The sequence below is a fragment of the Delphinus delphis genome, chromosome 5, assembly GCF_949987515.2.
Source record: "Delphinus delphis chromosome 5, mDelDel1.2, whole genome shotgun sequence".
Classification (NCBI taxonomy): Eukaryota; Metazoa; Chordata; class Mammalia; order Artiodactyla; family Delphinidae; genus Delphinus; species Delphinus delphis.
Window position 1 is genome coordinate 50196061 of NC_082687.1, and position 21295 is coordinate 50217355.

A 21295-nucleotide genomic window follows, 5' to 3' on the forward strand; every position below is an offset into this window, starting at 1 on the left:
AGGCCAGAAGGAAGAAACATGACATATTCAAAGTGTTGAAAGGAAAAAGAACTTACAACCTAGAATTCTATCTGGCAAAGTTATCATTGAGAATTGAAGGAGAGAGAAAATTTCCCAGACAAGTAAAATCTAAAGGAGTTCATCACCACTAAACTGGCCTTACAAGAAATGTTAAAGGGACTTCTTTAAGCAGAAAAGGTCATAACTAGAAATAAGAAAATATATCAAAGGAAAAAAATCTCACTGGTAAACGCATACATGAAGTTAAAGGTAGTGGTTCAATCATTTATAAAGCTAGTATGAGGATTAAAAGACAAAAGCAGTAAAATCAACTGTAACTAAAATAAATAGTTGAGGAATACACAAAATAAAAAGATGTAAAACATGAAATAAAATGTAGTGGGATAAAAATGCAGTACTTTTAGAATGTGTTCAAAATTAAGTGACTACCAACTTAAAACAGACTGCTTTATATATAGATTGTTATATAGTGATATAGACCTACCTCAAGAAACAAAAATCTCAAATAAACAACCCAACCTACCATCTAAAGGAATTAGAAAAATATGAACAAACAAAGCCCAAAGCTAGCAGAATGGAGGGGATGATAAAGATCAGAGCGGAAATAATGAAATAGAGAACAAAAAAATAGAAAAGATCAATGAAACTATGAGCTGGTTTGTTGAAAAGGTAAACTGATAAAACTTTAGCCGGACTCATCAAGAAACAAAGAGAAAGGGCCTAAATAAATAAAATCATGAATGAAAAAGGAGAAGTTAAAATTGATACCACAAAAATACAAAGGATCATTAGAGATATTACTAACAATTATACGTCAACAAATTGGACAACCTAGAAGAAGTGGATAAATTCCTGGAAACATACAATCTTCCAAGACTAAATGAAGAAATAGAAAATCTGAATAGATGGATTACTAGTAATGAAATTGAATCTGTAATTTTAAAAATTTCCAACAAACAAAATTCTGGGACCAGATGGGTTCACAGGTGAAATCTACCAAATAAATGGGAACCCTCATTCACTGTTGGTGAGAACGTAAATTGGTTCAGCCCATACAGAAAACAGTATATGGTTTCCTCAAAAAGTTAAAAATAGAACAATCCTGCATTTCTACTTATGAGTTTTTAATCCAAAGAAAATAATTACAATAACTGGAAATGATATATGCACCCCTATGTTCATTGCAGCATTATCTACAATAGCCAAGATATGGAAACAACCTAAGTATCCATTGATAGATGAGTGGATGAAAAAGATGTGGTATACATATATAATTGAATATTATACAGCCACGAAAAAGAATGAAACCTCGTCATTTGGGACAACATAGATGTATCTAGAGGGTATCATGTTAAGTGAAATATCAAAAAGAGAAAGACAAATACTGTACAATCTCATATGTGGAATCTAAAAAACAAAACAAATGAACAAACAAAAAAGAAAGAGACTCATAGATACAGAAAAAAAAATGAGTGGTTGCCAGAGAGAAGGGTTGTTGCAGGGAAGGTGAAATAGGTGAAGAGGATTAAGAGTTACAAATTTGCAGTTATAAAGAAACCACAGGTGGAGGGTCAGGTATGTAATATACAGCATAGGGAATATAGTCAATATTGTAATAACTTTGTATGGTGACAGATGATAACTAGACTTGTCCTGGTGACCATTTCAAAATGTATATAAAAAATGAATCACTATGATGTACACCTGAAACTAATATGATATTGCATGTCAGTTATAACTCAATGAAAAAAACTGTTAAAATTAATTTACAAAAATACTATTTACTATTTAAAATCCATTTTCTAGGCAATGTCTCAAAAAAGCAGAAACAGCCCGAGAGTTTTACTACATATCACACAGTTTCTTCAATGTTAGCTTTTCACATCAAAACTGCTGGTTTTTAAAGAGTCATAAATATGGAAACCTTTTATGTGCCATCTCTAAATGACTACATGGAGATTTAAAAAGTATCTTTCCCACTAAAGAGCAGAAAAGGGCCTTGAGACTTTTTTCTAGTTAGCCCTAGCTTTTGACTTTAGAAGAATGTGATACCAATGCTCTATACATGAGGAAGAGGTTAAGGCAGGACCCAGTCTTTGCCAACCACTGTGTGAAGGGCAGAAATGAGGAAGCATAATACAGGGCTTCAGTCTTCTATTAGCTCATATGCTAAGATAATTCCAATGTTTAATACAGGGACATATAGCACAGTAATTAAGAACATGGTTTCTAGAGCCAGATTGCCTTACAACAGCATATTGTAAGATATTAAAATATCACTACTACCCAAAGTGATCTACATAATTAATACAATCCCTATCAGAATCCCAATGACATTTTTTTTTTTGCAGAAATAGAAAAATACATCCTAAAATTTATATGGAATCTTAAAGTTACCCTAAATAACCAAAACATTCTTGGCAACAAAGAACAAAACTGGAGGACTGACACTTCCTGATTTCAAATCTATCTACAAAGCTACAGTAATAAAAACAAGGTAGTACTGACATAAAGAAAGACACATAGACCAATGGAATAGAGTCCAGAAATAAAATCTTTCCATATGTGGTAAAATGATTTTTGACAAGTGTGCCAAGACCATTCCACGGGAAAAAACAGTATTTAAATGAATGGTGCTGTGAAAACAAGATATCCACAAGCCAATGAAGTTGGGCCCTTATCTAACACCATTTATAAAAATTAACTCAAAATGGATGTGGACTTAAATGTAAGATCTAAAACAACAGAACTCTTAGAAGAAAACATGGGACAAAAGCATTACAACATTGGAAATGGTAATAATTTCTTGGACATGACACCAAAGACACAGGTAACAAAAGAAAAAATAGACAAATTGGACTTCATGAAAATTTAAAAATTTTATGGAAGAAACGACACTATTAACATAGTAAAAGGTAATCTAAAGAATGGGAGAAAATATTTGCAAGTCAGACTAACAGATTAATATCCATAATACATAGAGATCTCCTAAAACTCAACAACAACAACAACAAAAACCCTGTGATTTTAAAATGGGCAAAGGACCTGAATAGACATTTCTCCAAAGAAGACATATGAATGGCTAACAAGCACATGAAAGGTGCTCAGCATCACTAATCATAAGAGAAATGCAAATCAAAACCACAAAGATAAATCACTTCACACCCAATAGGATAGCCACATTCAAAAGAATAGAAAACAAGTGTTGGCAAGGATGTAGAATACACGTAGAGTGCACCCTTGTGCACCACTGGTGGGAATGAAAAATGGTACAGCTGCTTTGAAAAACAGTATGGCAGTTCCTAAAAAAATTAAAAATAAAGTTACCATGTGCTCCAGCAATTTCACTTATGTGTTTATAGTCAAAAGAATTGAAAGCAGTGTCTCAAAATGGTATTTTTACACCCACATTCGTAACAGCATTATTCACAGTAGTTAAAATGTGGAAGCAACTTAAGTGTCCATAAACAGATGAATGGATAAGGAAAATGTGGGTCATTTAAATCTGTGTCCATGCTTGACCTTATCTCATTACAACTTATGCCTGTAACAAGCCAGAAGCTGATGTCGCTGGTCATTTAGTTTATTCCCAGCTTTGTCTCCAATATTTTCTTCTAGTTTTGTCTTTTTTTTTAAATCCCTTTCTTCTTTACTCCTTTCCCCTCAGTTTTGCTCTACTTCAAATCTCAAAGCCCAGTCATGCTTGTCTCTTATTTGCAATGCTTTCTCTTTATCTCAAAGTTCCTTATGAAAATATAAGGCCATATGAAATGTACTAGTTAAAATTCATGAAAGAATAAATATGAAATCAACAAGACTCCACTTAGGGGAAAAAATATTTTTTCAGTTAAAAAAATTAATGTTTCTTTTTCATTCAATAGTTGACACCTGAATACCAAAGATTACCAGCAAAAATCTTATTAATGTAAAAGGTATTTAAAAGTTTGTATCATAATGGAATATTTTCTACATGAATACAATATAATAGAAAGCACATTAATTACATCTCAGTCTGCAGAAGTGAGAAGAAAATTGGCACTTTTAAACACAGCTCCCAAAAGATTAAAATGTCAAATACACAACGTTCTTGCCAATTTGTCCTTCTCAGTGATCGTAAAAGGAGGTGGGGAGAAATGGTAGGGAAATTAGAATCTTTTTTAAGAGGTACTTTTTAAACTGTAGTTGACAGAAAAATTCTAAACCACAGTAACCTATGGGAGGTACCCCCAATTAACAACCACTGTGTGTAATGAGCTATGTTACTGAGGAGCATGAGTTGCGTTTGTCAATAGTTGAGAAACAGAAAAACATCGAGTCTCTATAGATTGTTACATCTTTGGGAATATAATTTTATTTGAGCAAGGCTAACCATAGATTCAATATGGTGAGTTTTCCTAATTGAAAAGTTCCTAGTTCTATTTACTATCTCAACCAGCTTGCAGAAGCTGGAACTCACAATTTGAATTGGCTACTCCTTGGCTTAATTCAAAAGAGACATTATCCTCTCTAAAAAGCAAAAGTTTTTGTGGAGTTAATTGCAATGAACTCATACCCTCCTACACAGGAGTGAAAAAAGCCAACAAATTCTCTCAAATGACGTGGTTTTGCCAAGATTGGGCGTCACAAAATGAGTAGAAGCAGTTATAAGAAACAAGTAAATGAGGGCTGCTGATTGAGAAGAGAATAAAGAAATGGAAGATCACTGATAAACTGCTCCCTTCATGTCACTGCCAATAACAAACTGCTTACAGTACAGCACTGCTGGAATTGGACCCCTTGGGAAAGGCAGGAGACTGCTCTGAGGCAGAGTAAGAGAAGGATTCCACCTGGTAGCAATTTAAAAGAAACATAAAGAATACAAATACCAATTCATTTGCCCCATTTATTTTATTGCAAACAGTTCACCTAATAATTATAGTGACCTTGAACTAGCTAAGTTTTCTGAAATTTTTTCTTCTTTTGATAAAAATTACAGTAACACATACTTTTCCATGTCTAAGAATTAAACTATATGGCGTACATAGAATGCACATTATTAGTATGTATACATATTGCATGAAGTAGTTAACTGAATAATTAGTTGACTATCTGCTATTAGTCATCAGTTAGGGAAAAAAACATTAATATAGTGAGGTAGAATAAGCTTAGATTAGAAACAGAAGGTTGGGCTCTGCTCTATTTTTTCACTGTCTAACCCTATCAACTCGGGCAAGACAACACACATTCTTAGTTGCTTCATCTGTAAAATGTAGAGAATGAACTATGTGACCACCAATTCCAGATCTCACAATATATGTTTCCAACCATACTAAACATAAATACATTTATAAACAGACAAAAGAGACATAAGCATACCATTAAACATAATGGGTAAAGACTAAAAACCTATATTCTTGGAGCTAAATTACAAAGAAAATTAACATTTATTATTTATTTCCTGCTACCCACTAAATGTCATAAATAGTATGTGTGCCATATTAATTTTTCCTTTTATTCATTAGCTGCTTAAATTTAGTTATAAGTTTAAAAGATCTTTATAGGGCTTCCCTGGTGGCGCAGTGGTTGAGAGTCCGCCTACCGATGCAGGGGACACGGGTTCGTGCCCCGGTCCGGGAGGATCCCACATGCCGCGGAGCGGCTGGGCCCGTGAGCCATGGCCGCTGAGCCTGCGCATCCGGAGCCTGTGCTCCGCAACGGGAGAGGCCACAACAGTGAGAGGCCCGCGTACGGCCCAAAAAAAAAAAAAAAAAAAAGCCAGGAAAACACTGAACAAGGACAATAAGGAAGACTAGCTCTACCAGATGATAAAAGCTCCTCTAAATAAACCAGTGTGGTACTAGAACATGAGTAGACAAACCAATGGAATTAAATGGAAAATTCAGAAATAGATGTTATATATATGGATATTCAGTATATAATAAAGACGGTTTCTCAAAGCAGTGAAGGGAGAAAAGTGGACTTTCCAATAGTGTTGGAATAATTTGATAGCCACATGGACACAGAAAATAAATAGATTAATTCTTCACAGAGTATACAAGGGAAAATTCCAAATAAATCAAAGAATTCAGTGTCATTATTAAACTATACAATAATAAAAATAGATGAGTGAATTTTCCTATAAACTGGATGTGGAGAGACTTTCCTAATTAAAATTCAAAAATCAGAAGAAATATGGGGAAATGTTGACAAGTTTGTCTACATAAAAGCAAAAACATTGCATGGCAAAACACACCATAAGCAAAGGAAAATGACAAATGACAAGCTGGGAAAATTTACCTATAATTTACATCAGAGAAAAATGTTCCTAGTTTGTTAAAAACATCTAAAACGTAGAGGAGAGAAACAACAACAACCAAGGAAACAATTCCCCAAAAATGAAATGCTAGAAGTCCATGAAGAGATATGCAATCTTATTCATAATAAGAGAAATACAGATTAGAAGTATTCTCAGATATCATTACTCAACTATCAGTTTGGCAAAATTTCTAAATTTTGATAACATACTCTGTTGGCAAGATTTGGGGAAACAGGAACTCTAATATGTTTCCTGGTGGGACTGCAAAGTGATAAAACCCTATGGAGGGGAATTTGACAAGTAACAAAGTAAGCCTTTTCCTTTGACCCAGCAAATTTACCTACGGAAAATTTTCCAAAGATGTATTCGTAAACTATTAAAAGACATATGTCCAAAGCTATTCACTGCAGCACTATTGGTAATGGCAATATTCAAGAAGCAACCCAAATGTGGGGGGTGGGGGTGCGGTGAGGGCAGGGGGGAACTAATTGCATGATTCTGAATATCCAAACAATGGAGTAATACGTAGTGGTTAAAGAAATGAGAAATAGCTCTAAACTGGTAAGAAGTTATTTCTAGAACACATTGCTAAACCAAAACAAGAACACACACACACACACACACACACACACACACACACACACACAACCAACAAAAAACAAGTTGGAGAAAAGGAGGAGGGGAACAGCCTTGTGGAATTTGTTTGGTTCTTGATTCAAACAAACTATTTAAAAAAGAAACATTTGAGGAAACTTAAGAGCTGACTAGATGTCTGTAATATTAAGGCATTATAGGTATGTATGATAATAGTATTGAGGTTGTGTTTTTAAAAATCTTGTGTTTTTAAAAATCCTTATCTTTTAAAGGTACTTGGAGAAACACAAATGAAATAATATGTATGGGATTTGCAATGAGTTGGTAATTTTTTGTATATTTCCGTAATAAAAATGTTTTAAGGAAAGCATACAATACTAATCATTCCAGTTTGCCAGAATTGTTTTTTTAGTAAAAAGTAACATCAATAATGAATTTACCAGATTCAACAAACAGCCTCAGAACCTCTCCCTTTCCAAGTTCATACATGTAAATTTCCACATTCTAGAAAAGTAAAAGAAGTACCAAAAAATTATGCTGTTACTTATTTTATAGGTAATGCATATGTGCTGCTTAGATGATCGAGATACTTGGAATATTTTCCTTAATTTATAAAAAATAATTTCCATTTTATTATTTGTTCACGATAGTGAGCTCCTTTTCAACATTACCCAAAGTTTATATAAACCATCTAATGCCTTCATTTATTTATTAAACAGCTGCTCACTAGGTGACTACCATTTTCCAGGGACCCTTGTAAACATGGGGATACTGCAGTGACTGCAATAGACAGCAACCCTGCCTTCATGAACCTTATTCTGACGAGTGTGAGATACACCATAAACAAAATAAGTTTTTAAAAAGTATGTAAGCACCACCACTAATGGAGAAAAATAAAGCAGGAAATGGAGTTAAATAATGGAGAAGAAAGGGAAGATACACATTTTAAAAGGATGGTAGTCACAGAAGGCCTTTTTTAAAATGTAGAATTTGAAAAAAAAAGGACCTGAAATACTGGCACATCTGTTGTGTGGATATTGTAGGGAAATGTGTTATGCCAGTGGAAACAGCCAGTGCAAAGAACCTGAAGTAGGAACACACCTGTTACGTTTGGGAAAAAAGAGAGAAGGACAGACTTCCTGGAGAAGAAAAAATGACAGGAAGAACAGAAAATAATGATAGAAAGTTAAAGAGTTACATAAGGTCTGTTGATCATTGTTAGGACTTTTGCTTTTGTACCTATAAGAAGGGAGAACTATTGGATGAACATGAGAAAATGAGTGGTAGAGTCCAAATAATACTTGGACAAGATCATTGTGTCTGCTTTGCTGAAAACAGTCACAGGTGATGCCAAGACGTGACCCATACAACTAGAGAAATGAGATCCTTCTTGCCTGAGATCGAGATGACTGTGAAAGAGCATGATCTTAACTTGGGACAACTTAGGTATGAGATGCCTAATCCTTGGGGCCCATCCTTTATTAGGGATGAAAAGCAGCAGAACTCCAGTGAGTTCCTTCACATGTGATAGAAGCTACACCACTGGTAAAGCATACAAACCCCCTTTGCTGTTCACTTAGTTGCTCTCAAGAGACACCCCATGTAGCCAAAGTGATCTGGAAGAGGGGTGACCTCCTCCAAAACCATAGCATCTGGCAAGGGACTGAGGACTAGGGAGACCACCCCTCCTGCAGGTGACATAAGGCAGAGGGCCCAGGTTTAGTTCTGTCCTGCAGGTAACATTTCTGTTTTAGTTTAGAGGCCTAACAACCATTCTTAGCTTGCAAGGTGCTGTTTCCATGACCCAAGGCCTAATGGGCGACCTGGTACAGTGAGTGGGTCGTGGACTCAGGACCTGTGAGAGTTGTTTTCAGGAAAGCTCGGTGAGCAGATAACAATTTCAACCCTACTGACTTACAGAATTCAGTTAAGGAGGACAGTTTCTTGCACTGGAAGCTCAGGGACAACTTTCGGCTGTCATGGATGGTCCAGAAACCCCAGGAGGCATACAATGGGAGTATACAATGCATGAGTTTCTTGATAGCACTAGTGCCAGATTGTGTCAGATTCTAGATTCCCTTTTGTTGTGGGTAACCCCGTTCAATGTTGACAAATTTGCAAGTAACAACATAAAGGGCTTGAGTAGAATTTATAAATGAGAATTAGGTTGCCTCCAGAATCCAAAAGGCCTAAAAGATGTTAGGATTATTTTAACAGTGCTGGTGCTGAGAAGATCAATAGTGCTTGTTTGTTTGTTTGTTTTGTTTTGACAGCGCCAGGACTGAAGAGACCCTTACTGATCAACTAATGCCCAGAAATTTTATTGAGGTAGCAATGACCTTGTACTTTGTGTGTGGCAATGGTCCATTCCTTTTTGTGAGATTCTTTGTGAATGTTTATGTGTATCAAAGAGTATGTCAAATGAATGTCCTTGGAGGAGGATGCTAGCTGTGTGATGCCATCACTGTGCTCCTGGAGAGAGTTGAACAAGGTTAAAATCCTTCCTACAAAGACTGCATATGATGTTGATGTGTGGGCCCTTGAGATTCCCCATGAATAGCCAGGTGAAGGTATATTGTGTTCCTTCTAAGGCCAAGGTAAACTGCAGCTGAGGGGCTGTTGAAATACTGCATCATATCAGCCAAAATCTACGACTGAAAGGTATTTACTGCTTGTGGATTATACAGAATCAGTAATTTCAATAATATTGGGTATGGGGACCTTAATAGGTGGGACCACATCATTAAGATTGTGGTAATCTACTGTGAGGTGCCATTCATTGGTTTTTAAGTTAAGAGCAGGCCAAGTTGGACTATCAAATGGGAATCACTGGGGATAGTCAACCCTTCTCTCAATAGGTTCTATATAATGGGCTTTAACAAGGCTTGAAAGCCTTGTTTTAACTTATATTGAGCTGTATTAAATTAACTGGTGAGGAAGATCCATGGAGTCCTATTTGTCAGCCAATTTTAAGCATCAAAGATTTAAAGTAATTTTTACTTCATTGTGTCAGAGATTCAGTGTCTGCTATGAGATATTTTAAGGCAACAAATGCTATGACTGTGGGTAAATTAGGCAAAGCAAGAGTTCTGATGGAGAACAAATAGGTATACCTCACCTTAACTCTTTTATGTTTAACTCCCCTAAAACCATAGGGAGTATCTTGTTTAAATTTAGTGGGATCCCAAGTTATAACTGTAATTTGAGTACCAGTATCAATGAAGGTTTGCTAATGGGTACATTTCAGTAGATGTTAAAGTTGATGCAGAATATATTAGGCTAGCAGTGAAAGACCACTTTGCACCCTTTTATATTTTTGTTGTATGAATTCATTTAGCAAATTTTGGCTTTCCAGTTGGGTTAAGTTTTAAACCTCTGCTTCAGTTTCTGTTTCATCTCCCAATATCTGGGTTGGGTTTTATTGTTTGGTTTTTGTTTAGTCTTTAGTAGTTGCTGATTAGACCTGAGGTGAGGGGGTAGGTACTCTCCACCCTGCTTATAAGTTTCTTCTTCCAGAGAATCTCAAATCATTATCATCAGGATTAGGGGTCTCCCATGGCAACGGTGGCTTTGGTAGTTTTAAAGATCTCAGACTTAAATCAGGCTTAAATTAACCCCTTGGCTGAGCCACGGGTGTACCATGAGTACAGGGGCATTTTTCCCTGTAACCTGAGAGTTAGAATTTTTTTGGCAAAAGAGGCATACGCAGTAGCAGCAGCAGAAGTATTTTGTAGGGTCCTAGTAAGCCATCTGCTTAGGAGTGTGGACCTCCGTGTGCCACAGAGTGACCAACCAAAGAGCCCATATAATACACAGAGTGTCACTCTTTCCCTGAACATTCATTTCCTGAATGAAGACTCAATGCCTGGTTGAGACCCACAACCAGTGGTCACAGAGGTGTTCCCCTGAGCCCAACATCAGTCATAGCTTATACTGGAATTGATACACATGAGTCAATTTGGGGACACAGTTAGGTCCAGGCCATGGACTGGATTCCTGTGTCTCTCACTGACCTCAAGCAGGCTAGATTAGGCATGTTATTATAGCAAGGCTGAGATACAACAGCAAGCAAGTCCACCTGAGTCAGAGAGCAAGCAGAAGTGCACAAAGACTCAGAACTAGCACATGCCACCTCTGCCATATTCTGTTGGACAAAGAGAGTCACAAGACCATTGCAGAGTAAAGAGAAGGTAGGGACTACAAAATTATAGGGCAACAGGTATGGGTATAAGATGGCCTTTCATTGGGGCCATCAATGTCATCAAAATATGGGAAAGTCATAGTTCCTTGGGCTAATCACCTGACTTCAATAAATCAACACCTTCACTTGTAATATATCCAAAAGTTTGTTGGATACAAGATCTGACACACAGTAGACCCTAAAAAAGAGCCATTTCTCTCTTTTCTCTATGTCCAGGGACATGCTGTACTTCTAATAAGAGTAATCTCTTCTCCTGACCAAGCTAAATGATGCAAAGATGAGCACCTGATGAAAGTCAATCCAATTACAACTATTCCTTCTTTTTTTTTGCGGTACGCGGGCCTCTCACTGTTGTGGCCTCTCCCCTTGCGGAGCAGAGGCTCCGGACGCGCAGGCTCAGTGGCCATGGTTCATGGGCCCAGCCGCTCCGTGGCATGTGGGATCTTCCCGGACTGGGGCACGAACCCGTGTCCCCTGCATCGGCAGGCAGACTCTCAACCACTGCACCACCAGGGAAGCCCCCATCTTTTTTAAAAATCAAGTTAGTGATAAGAATCAGTGCCAACCAAACTTTTGTGGCTATGAGATAGAAGTCTGGGCAGTTATTAGTGACTGTTTCCTACCATCCTACTAAAAGAGGCAATCTAGAGTACAAAAGAATGAAGTGCACACAGAATAATTTATGAACAAATGCCAAAGAGACAGAGGGTCTTGAGGAGGTTCAAGTGCTTATTTCTAGTTGTCTTTGGAACCTACCAACCCCAATGGCTTCTGTTAGTGAGATACTCCCATATACATGCAATAAATTTTCCTTTTACCAATGTCAAGTTGGATTTCTGATACAACTACCAATACAAAGGAATACCTAGGTTCCAGTCAAAAGTTGCCCTACTTGGAACTATTGCACAAGTAAACAAGAAAAACTAGAAACTGTTTTGATAGCTTTCAAGGATTGATAAAAGAACATAAGACAAATAATTTAGGTGACAATAAAATTTAAAACAAAATAACATTTGCATTTTATACTTATATGAATTTTAAAAATTTGACATATCAATAGTATGCTTTGAAAATATTAATATAAGTTTGTTTTATACACAAGATTTGAGATAATGCAAATTCCCTTAAATTAAATCATGAATTTCAATTCCCAGCTGTGTTTATGCTCAACACATGGCAATGCCAACTTAACTGAAAAACACAAATATTGATTATTCTTCCTTATGATTGATCTCAAATTTTGCACAATTTCAATTAGGCAAGTTTTGAAGGCTGCAACCGTCATGTGAAATATTATATTCTGTGTGATTAACTAACAAATAGTCTGGTTGAAAATTGACTGAAAATTGTTATATGTTGGTTGGTCAAGAAATTTAAATTAGCGGGAATTTCCTGGTGGTGCAGTAGTTAGCACTCTGTGCTTCCACTGCAGGGGGCATGGGTTCGACCCCTGGTCAGGGAACTAAGATCCCACATACTGCTCGGTGTCTCCAAAAAAAACAAAGAAAAGAAAAGAAATTTAGAGTAGCATCATAAAAGCATAGTCAGACAACAATTTTCAAGTTGCTGGGTACAAAACATCTATAATTAACGAAAAAACCTAGACTATTACAAAAATTTTGTTTGAATATAATCAATTTTAAGCATTAATTATTAGAACATAATAAATGACTTGAATTATTGGGAGAATGGACATTCTCTTTTTTTAACTTTGTCTAAGATCCTTAGGGTGTCAACGAAAATTAGTTAAAATTCTTTTTGTATTTATAGCAAAGATGACCAGTATGTAGTAGGTGTAATAACTGGTTAGCTAGCTATTTACAGTATACACTGAAAAATTGTAACTGGATCAGAAATACAAACTATAATGACAAGCAATACAAACTAACACCTATTGAGTGTCCAGATGTCTTTCAGGGTGTTCTCTATGTATTAAATCATTTAATCCTTAAACATTGTATGTAGTAGATCTTATAATTTTAAAATGAAGAAACTGACACATAGAAGTGCTAAGTAACTAGACCAAGGTCAAATAACTAGTTAGTGGCCAGTACTTGAACTGGGTAGTCTGGTTCTGGGGATATGCACTCTGAACCACTATTCTATTCTGTCTCTCACTATATTACTGGTCAGGAATTTTAGAAATTAAAGTGTTACGGGCTGAATATTTCTGTTACCTAAAATTTCTTCTATTGAAATCCTAACCCACAATGTGATGGTATTAGGAGGTGGGGCTTTTGGAAGGTGACTAGTTCATAAGGGTAGAGCTCCCTTCTACCATGTAAAGACACAGAAAGACGACAGCCTTCTATGAAGCAGGAAATGGACCCTCACAAAATACCAAATCAGCTGGCATCTTAATCTTGGATTTCCCAGCCTCCAGAACTGAGAAATAAATGTTTGCTTGTAAGCCACCCAGTATATCTTATTTTATGTTTTTTTATATTTTATTTTTGTTATAGCAGCCTGAACAGACTAAGACAGAAGGTAACCATTCTGGCCTTGGTAGTAAGAATATACTCTATCCCTACATTTGACACGAAGCTACATTTTGTGTACTGGTTGAAAGAATTAGGGTAGGGGAGATGAGGAGGGTTGGGGGCAGAGGTGGAGCATTTTGAGTCCCACAGAAACAAAAATCCAGAAACTCATGATATTCTGAATGACAATAAAACTGTAGGTCAGTCACTACTGGCTCTAGGGCCCAGTGGGTGAAAATGACTGGTGATACTTTCTAATAAAAGAACAAAGAACATTTACTATTTAGAAGCTACTAAAAAGTAGCTGGAATGTAGACACTGTTAAAGCTGGAAAAAAATATCAAGAGTAAGTAGATAGTGTATGAAATAAACTGCATTTAGTACTATGCTCTAAGTAAAGGAATCTTGAATATGTAGGTCTGCTCACAGGTGCTGGGGAACATTGAAATCAGGCCACCCTGGAGTGGGAGAGTCCTAAAGGCTGCCGGAAGCAGTGTTTAGGCTAGAGTAGGAAAGCTTCAAGGCTCTCTTTGAAAGACAATGCCTTCAAACTCTGAAGGGTGAAGAAAAAGTAAAAATGAAAGACCACATGGCAATATCCATAGTTAACATAATTGAGAACAGGATGAAATAAGACTCAAGAAGTAGCCTGAAATTAATTGTTACTTGGAGAAGACAATTAATTGTAAGTCCATACCAGTATGTCACTTTTATGTGGTTGTGGGGTGTAACCAAGTACTACATCAAAGAACCCTAGACACTTGTCTTAGTCTGTTCTTGCTGCTATAAAAAAATACAGACTGGGGAGCTGCCCAGTAATAAACAACAATCATTTATTTCTCACAGTTCTGGAGGCTGGAAGTCTGAGACCAGGTGCCAGCATGGTCAAGAGAGGGCATTCTTTGGTTGCACACTTTATCCTTATGTGGTAGAAAGGTCTAGGGGTCTCTGTGGGGTCTCTTTTACAAGATTATTAATCCCATTCATGAGGGTCCATCCTGACGGCCTAAAAATCTCCCAAAGGACCCTCCTCTAATACCATCACAATGGAGTTAGGATTTCCACTTGAATTTGGGGGTGGGGGTCACAAACATTCAGACCATAGCAACACTCTTACAATCATTTTCCGATGTATGTGACTAGGAGAAATAAAAGCAAGGTGTTCTTACTGTAAGAAGCTCACAAAATAGTTGAGCAATTTCTGTGCAACCCTGTCCTATATAAAAGTTTAAATTGTTCTGAAAGCAGGTACTGTCTTGGGATTCTCAAGAAAAGGTTAAAAAAATCTTGATTTCCTGACAACAGAGGAATCCAAAAAATAGATTGAGATGCAATTCTAGGAAATCATCTTTTCAGCTTTATTCTTCCTGTGGTGTGAAACAGCACACCCTTTCCACCTCCCTTTTGTAGGGGATGAACAACGGGTCAGTGCACCGAGTTCTGAGTACACCTCTGCACAAGTTTCCATGTTTTTTATACTAGTGTCTTTGGTTAGAACGTTAAATTCTAAATTTAATCAAACATCTATGGGTAGGAATAGATGGACCTGACACTTCTCACAGAGCCCATTGAGCTCTCTCTATAGGCCAAAGGCCAGACATGCACTTGGGCCCCAAATATTCATATGCACTCATTTTGTGAGCATCTACTATGTAGAGAACCCAATTCTAAGTATTTGCTAAACCTCAATAAACAAAAACGTCCTTTCCCTCACACACCTTACCTGTAGTAGAGAAAACAGATTATTAAAAAAATATACACATGAATGTATAAATTATCAAATGGTGGTATTAAGAAAACAGACAAGGAGGATTGGTTCAAGATGGTGGAGGAGAAGGACGTGCTCTCACTGTCTCCTGCAAGAACACCAGAATCACAACTATCTTCTGAACAATCATTGACAGGAAGACACTGGAACTCACCAAAAAAGATACCCCACACCCAAAGACAAAGGAGAAGCCTCAATGAGACAGTAGGAGGGGCACAAACACAATAAAATCAAATCTTATAACTGCTGGATGGGTGACTCACAAACTGGAGAGCACTTATACCACAGAAGTCCACCCACTGGAGTGAAGGTTCTGAGCCCCATGTCAGGCTTCCCAATCTGCGGGTCTAGTAATGGGAAGAGGAATTCCTAGAGAATCACACTTTGAAGGCTAGCGGGATTTGATTGCAGGACTTCAACAGGAATGGGGGAAACAGAGACTCCATTCTTGGAGGGCACACACAAAGTAGTGTGCATATCAGGACCCAGGGAAAGGAGCAGTGAGCCCATAGGAGACTGAACCAGACCAACCTGCTAGTGTTGGAGGGTCTCCTGTGGAGGTGGGGTGTGGCTATGCCTCACCGTGAGAACAAGGACATTGGCAGTAGAAGTTGTGGGAAGTACTCCTTGGCCTGAGCCCTCCCAGAGACCATCATTAGCCCCACCAAAGAGCCCAGGTAGGCTCCAGTGTTGGGTCACCTCAGGCCAAACAACCAACTTGGAGGAAACCCAGCCCCACCTATCAGCAGACAAGTGGATTAAAGTTTTACTGAGCTCTGCCCACCAAAGCAACAGCCAGCTCTACCCACCACCAGTCCCTCCATTCAGGAAATTTGCACAAGCCTCTTAGACAGCCGCATTCACCAGAAGGAAGACAGCAGAAGGAAGAAGAACTACAGTCCTGCAGCCTGTGAAACAAAAACAACATTCACAGAAATACAGACAAGATGAAAAGGCAGAGGGCTATGTACCAGATGAAGGAACAAGATAAAACCCCAGAAAAACAACTAAATGAAGTAGAGATAGGCAACCTCCCAGAAAAAGAATTCACAATAATGATAGGGAAGATGATCCAGGACCTCAGAAAAAGAATGGAGGCAAAGACAGAGAAGATGCAAGAAATGTTTAACAAGATCTAGAAGAATTAAGGAACAAACAAACAGAGATGAACAATACAATAACTGAAATGAAAACTGCACTACAAGAAATCAATAGCAGAATAACTGAGGCAGAAGAACGGATAAGTGACCTGGAAGAAAGAATGGTGGAATTCACTGCTGTGGAACAGAATAAAGAAAAAAGAATGAACAGAAATGAAGTCAGCCTACGAGACCTCTGAGACAACGCAACAACATTCGAATTATTTGGGGTCTCAGAAGGAGAAGTGAGAGAGAAAGGACCCAAGAAAAAATTTGAAGAGATTCTAGTCGAAAACTTCCCTAACATAGGAAAGGAAATAGCCACCCAAGCCCAGGAAATGCAGCGAGTCCCATACAGGATAAACCCAAGGAGAAACATGCTGAGACACATAGTAATCAATTGGCAAAAATTAAAGACAAAGAAAAATTATTGAAAGCAGCAAGGGAAAAATGACAAATAACATACAAGGGAACTCCAATACAGTTAACAGCTGATTTCTCAGCAGAAACTCTACAAGCAAGAAGGGAGTGGCATGATATAGTTAAAGTGATGAAAGGGAAGAACGTACAACCAAGATTACTCTACCAAGCAAGGATCTCATTCAGATTCGATGGAGAAATCAAAAGCTTTACAGACAAGCAAAAGCTAAGAGAATTCAGCACCACCAAAACATCTCTACAACAAATGCTAATGGAACTTCTCTAAGTGAGAAGAAAAGGACCTACAAAAACAAACCCAAAACAATTTAGAAAATGGTAACAGGAACATATATATCAATAATTACCTTAGGGCTTCCCTGGTGGCGCAGTAGTTGAGAGTCCGCCTGCTGATGCAGGGGACGTGGGTCCATGCCCCGGCCCGGGAGGATCCCACATGCTGCGGAGCAGCTGGGCCCATGAGCCATGGCTGCTGGGTCTGCACGTCCGGAGCCTGTGCTCCACAATGGGAGCCACAAGAGTGAGAGGCCCACGTACTGCAAAATAAAATAAAATAATAATAATAATAACTACCTTAAATGTGAATGGATTAAATGTTCCAAGCCAAAGACACAGGCTTCCTGAATGGATACAAAAACAAGACCCATAAATATGCTGTCTACAAGAGACCCACTTCAGACCTAGGGACACATTCGGACAGAGAGTGAGGGGATGGAAAAAGATATTCCATGCAAATGGAAATCAAAAGAAAGCTGGAGTAGCAAGACTCATATCAGATAAAATAGACTTTAAAATAAAGAATGTTACAACAGACAAGGAAGGACACTACGTAATGATCAAGGGATCAATTCAAGAAGAAGATATAACAATTATAAATATATATGCACACAACATAGGAGCACCTCAATACATAAGGCAACTGCTAACAGCTATAAAAGAGGAAATCGACAGTAACACAATCATAGTGGGGGAATTTAACACCTCACACCAATGGACAGATCATCCAAAATGAAAATAAATAAGGAAACAGAAGTTTTAAATGACACAATAGACCAGATAGATTTAATTGATATTTATAGGACAGTCCATCCAAAAAGAGCAGATTACACTTTCTTCTCAAGTGCGCATGGAACACTCTCCAGGATAGATCACAACTTGGGTCACAAGTCAAGCCTCAATAAATTTAAGAAAATTGAAATCATATCAAGTATCTTTTCTGACCAAAATGTTATGAGATTAGACATCAATTACAGGGGAAAAAAACATAAAAAACACAAACACATAGAGGCTAAACAATACATTACTAAATAACCAAGAGATCATTGAAGAAATCAAAGAGGAAATAAAAAAGTACCCAGAGACAAATGATAATGAAAACACGATGATCCAAAACCTATGGGATGCAGCAAAAGCAGTTCTAAGAGGGAAGTTTATAGCTATACAAGCCTACCTCAAGAAACAAGAGAAATTTCAAACAAACAATCTAACCTTACACCTAAAGGAACTAGAGAAAGAAGAACAAACAAAACCCAAAGTTAGCAGAAGGAAAGAAATCATAAAGATCAGAGCAGAATTAAATGAAACAGAAACAAAGAAAACAATAGCAAAGATCAATAAAACTAAAACCTGGTTCTTTGAGAAGATAAACAAACTTGATAAACCATTAGCCAGACTCATCAAGAAAAAGAGGGAGAGGACTCAAATCAATAAATTTAGAAATGAAAAAGTAGAAGTTACAACAGACACTGCAGAAATACAAAGCATCCTAAAAGACTACTACAAGCAACTCTATGTCAATAAAAGGGACAACCTGGAAGAAATGGACAAATTCTTAGAAAGGTATAACCTTCTAAGACTGAACCAGGAAGAAATAGAAAATATCAACAGACCAAAATCACAAGTAATGAAATTGAAACTGTGATTAAAAATCTTCCAACAAACAAAAGTCTAGGACCAGAGGGCTTCACAGGTGCATTCTATCAAACATTTAGAGAAGAGCTAACACCCATCCTTCTCAAACTCTTCCAAAAAATTGCAGAGGAAGGAACACTCCCAATCTCATTCTATGAGGCCACCATCACCCAGATACCAAAACCAGATAAAGATACTACAAAAAAAGAAAATTACAGACCAATATCACTGATGAATATAGATGCAAAAATTCTCAACAAAATACTAGCAAACAGAATCCAACAGCATATTAAAAGGATCATACACCATGATCAAGTGGGATTTATCCCAGGGATGCAAGAATTCTTCAATATATGCAAATCAATCAATGTGATACACCATATTAACAAACTGAAGAATAAAAACCATATGATCATCTCAATAGATGCAGAAAAAGCTTTTGACAAAATTCGACACCGATTTATGATAAAAACTCTCCAGAAAGTGGGCATAGAGGGAACCTACCTCAACATAATAAAGGCCATATATGAAAAACCCACAGCAAACATCATTCTCAATGGTGGAAAACTGAAAGCATTTCCACTAAGATCAGGAACAAGACAAGGATGTCTACTCTTGCCACTATTATTCAACATAGTTTTGGAAGTCCTAGCCACAGCAATCAGAAAAGAAAAAGAAACAAAAGGAATACAAATTGGAAAACAAGAAGTAAAACTGTCACTGTTTGCAGATGACATGATACTATACATAGAGCATCCTAAAGATGCCACCAGTAAACAACTAGAGCTAATCAATGAATTTGGTAAAGTTGCAGGATACAAAATTAATGCACAGAAATCTCTTGCACTCCTATACACAAATGATGAAAAATCTGAAAGAGAAATTAAGGAAACACTCCCGTTTACCACTGCAACAAAAAGAATAAAATACCTAGGAATAAACCTACATAGGGAGACAAAAGACCTGTATGCAGAAAACTATAAGACACTGATGAAAGAAATTAAAGATGATACCAACAGCTGGAGAGATATACCATGTTCTTGGAATGGAAGAATCAATATTGTGAAAATGACTATACTACTCAAAGCAATCTACAGATTCAATGCAATCCCTATCAAATTACCAATGGCAGTTTTCACAGAACTAGAACAAAAAAATCTTAAAATTTCTATGGAGACAAAAAAGACCTCGAATAGCCAAAGCAGTCTTGAGAGAAAAAAGCAGAGCAGGAGGAATCAGACTCCCTGACTTCAGATTATACTACAAAGTTATGGTAATCAAGACAATATGGTACTGGCACAAAAACAGAAATACAGATCAATGGAACAGGTTAGAAAGCCCAGTGATAAACCCATGCACCTATGGTCAACTAATCTATGACAAAGGAGGCAAGGATATACAATGGAGAAAAGACAGACTCTTCAATAAGTGGTGCTGGGCGCATAGCACAGGGAGATCAGCTCGGTGCTTTGTGACCACCTAGAGGGGTGGGACAGGGAGGGTGGGAGGGAGGGAGATGCAAGAGGGAAGAGATACGGGAACATATGTATATGTATAACTGATTCATTTTGTTATAAAGCAGAAACTAACACACAATTGTAAAGTAATTATACTCCAATAAAGATGTAAAAATAAATAAATAAGTGGTGCTGGGAAAACTGGACAGCTACATGTAAAAGAATGAAATTAGAACACTCTAACTCCATACCCAAAAATAAACTCAAAATGGATTAGAGACCTAAATGTAAGATCGGACACTGTATAACTCTTGGAAACATAGGAAGAACACTCTTTGACATAAATCACAGCAAGATCTTTTTTGATCCACCTCCTAGAGTAATGGAAATAAAAACAAAAATAAACAAATGGGACCTAATGAAACTTAAAAGCTTTTGCACAGCAAAGGAAACTACAAACAAGACAAAAAACAACCCTCAGAATGGGAAAAAAAAAATATTTGCAAACCAATCAATGGACAAAGGATTAATCTCCAAAATACATAAACAGCTCATGCAGCTCAATATTAAAAAAACAAACAACCCAATCAAAACATGGGCAGAAGACCTAAATAGACATTTCTCCAAAGAGGACATACAGATGGCCAAGAAGCACATGAAAAGCTGCTCAACATTACTAATTATTAGAGAAATGCAAATCAAAACTACAATGAGGTATCACCTCACATCAGTTAGAATGGGCATCATCAGAAAATCTACAAACAGCAAGTGCTGGAGAGGGTGTGGAGAAAAGGGAACCCTCTTGCACTGTTGGTGGGAATGTAAATTGATACAGCCACTATGCACAACAGTATGGAGGTTCCTTAAAAAACTAAAAATAGAATTGCCATCTGACCCAGCAATCCCACTACTGGTCATATACCCAAAGAAAACCATAATTCAAAAAGACACATGCACCCCAGTGTTCACTGCAGCACTATTTACTATAGCC

The 21295-nt window shown here is 37.3% G+C and overlaps 1 long non-coding RNA gene across 4 annotated transcripts in view; it reads right to left on the reverse strand.

Annotated features, from left to right (window-relative positions):
• Positions 1-21295, reverse strand: part of LOC138414083 (uncharacterized) — a 154323-nt gene that overhangs the window by 106840 nt on the left and 26188 nt on the right. For all 4 annotated transcript variants that reach the window (XR_011246481.1, XR_011246480.1, XR_011246479.1 and 1 more), the window contains exon 2: positions 17284-17472. This is a non-coding gene — a long non-coding RNA (uncharacterized lncRNA). The remainder of the gene's footprint in view (positions 1-17283; positions 17473-21295) is intronic.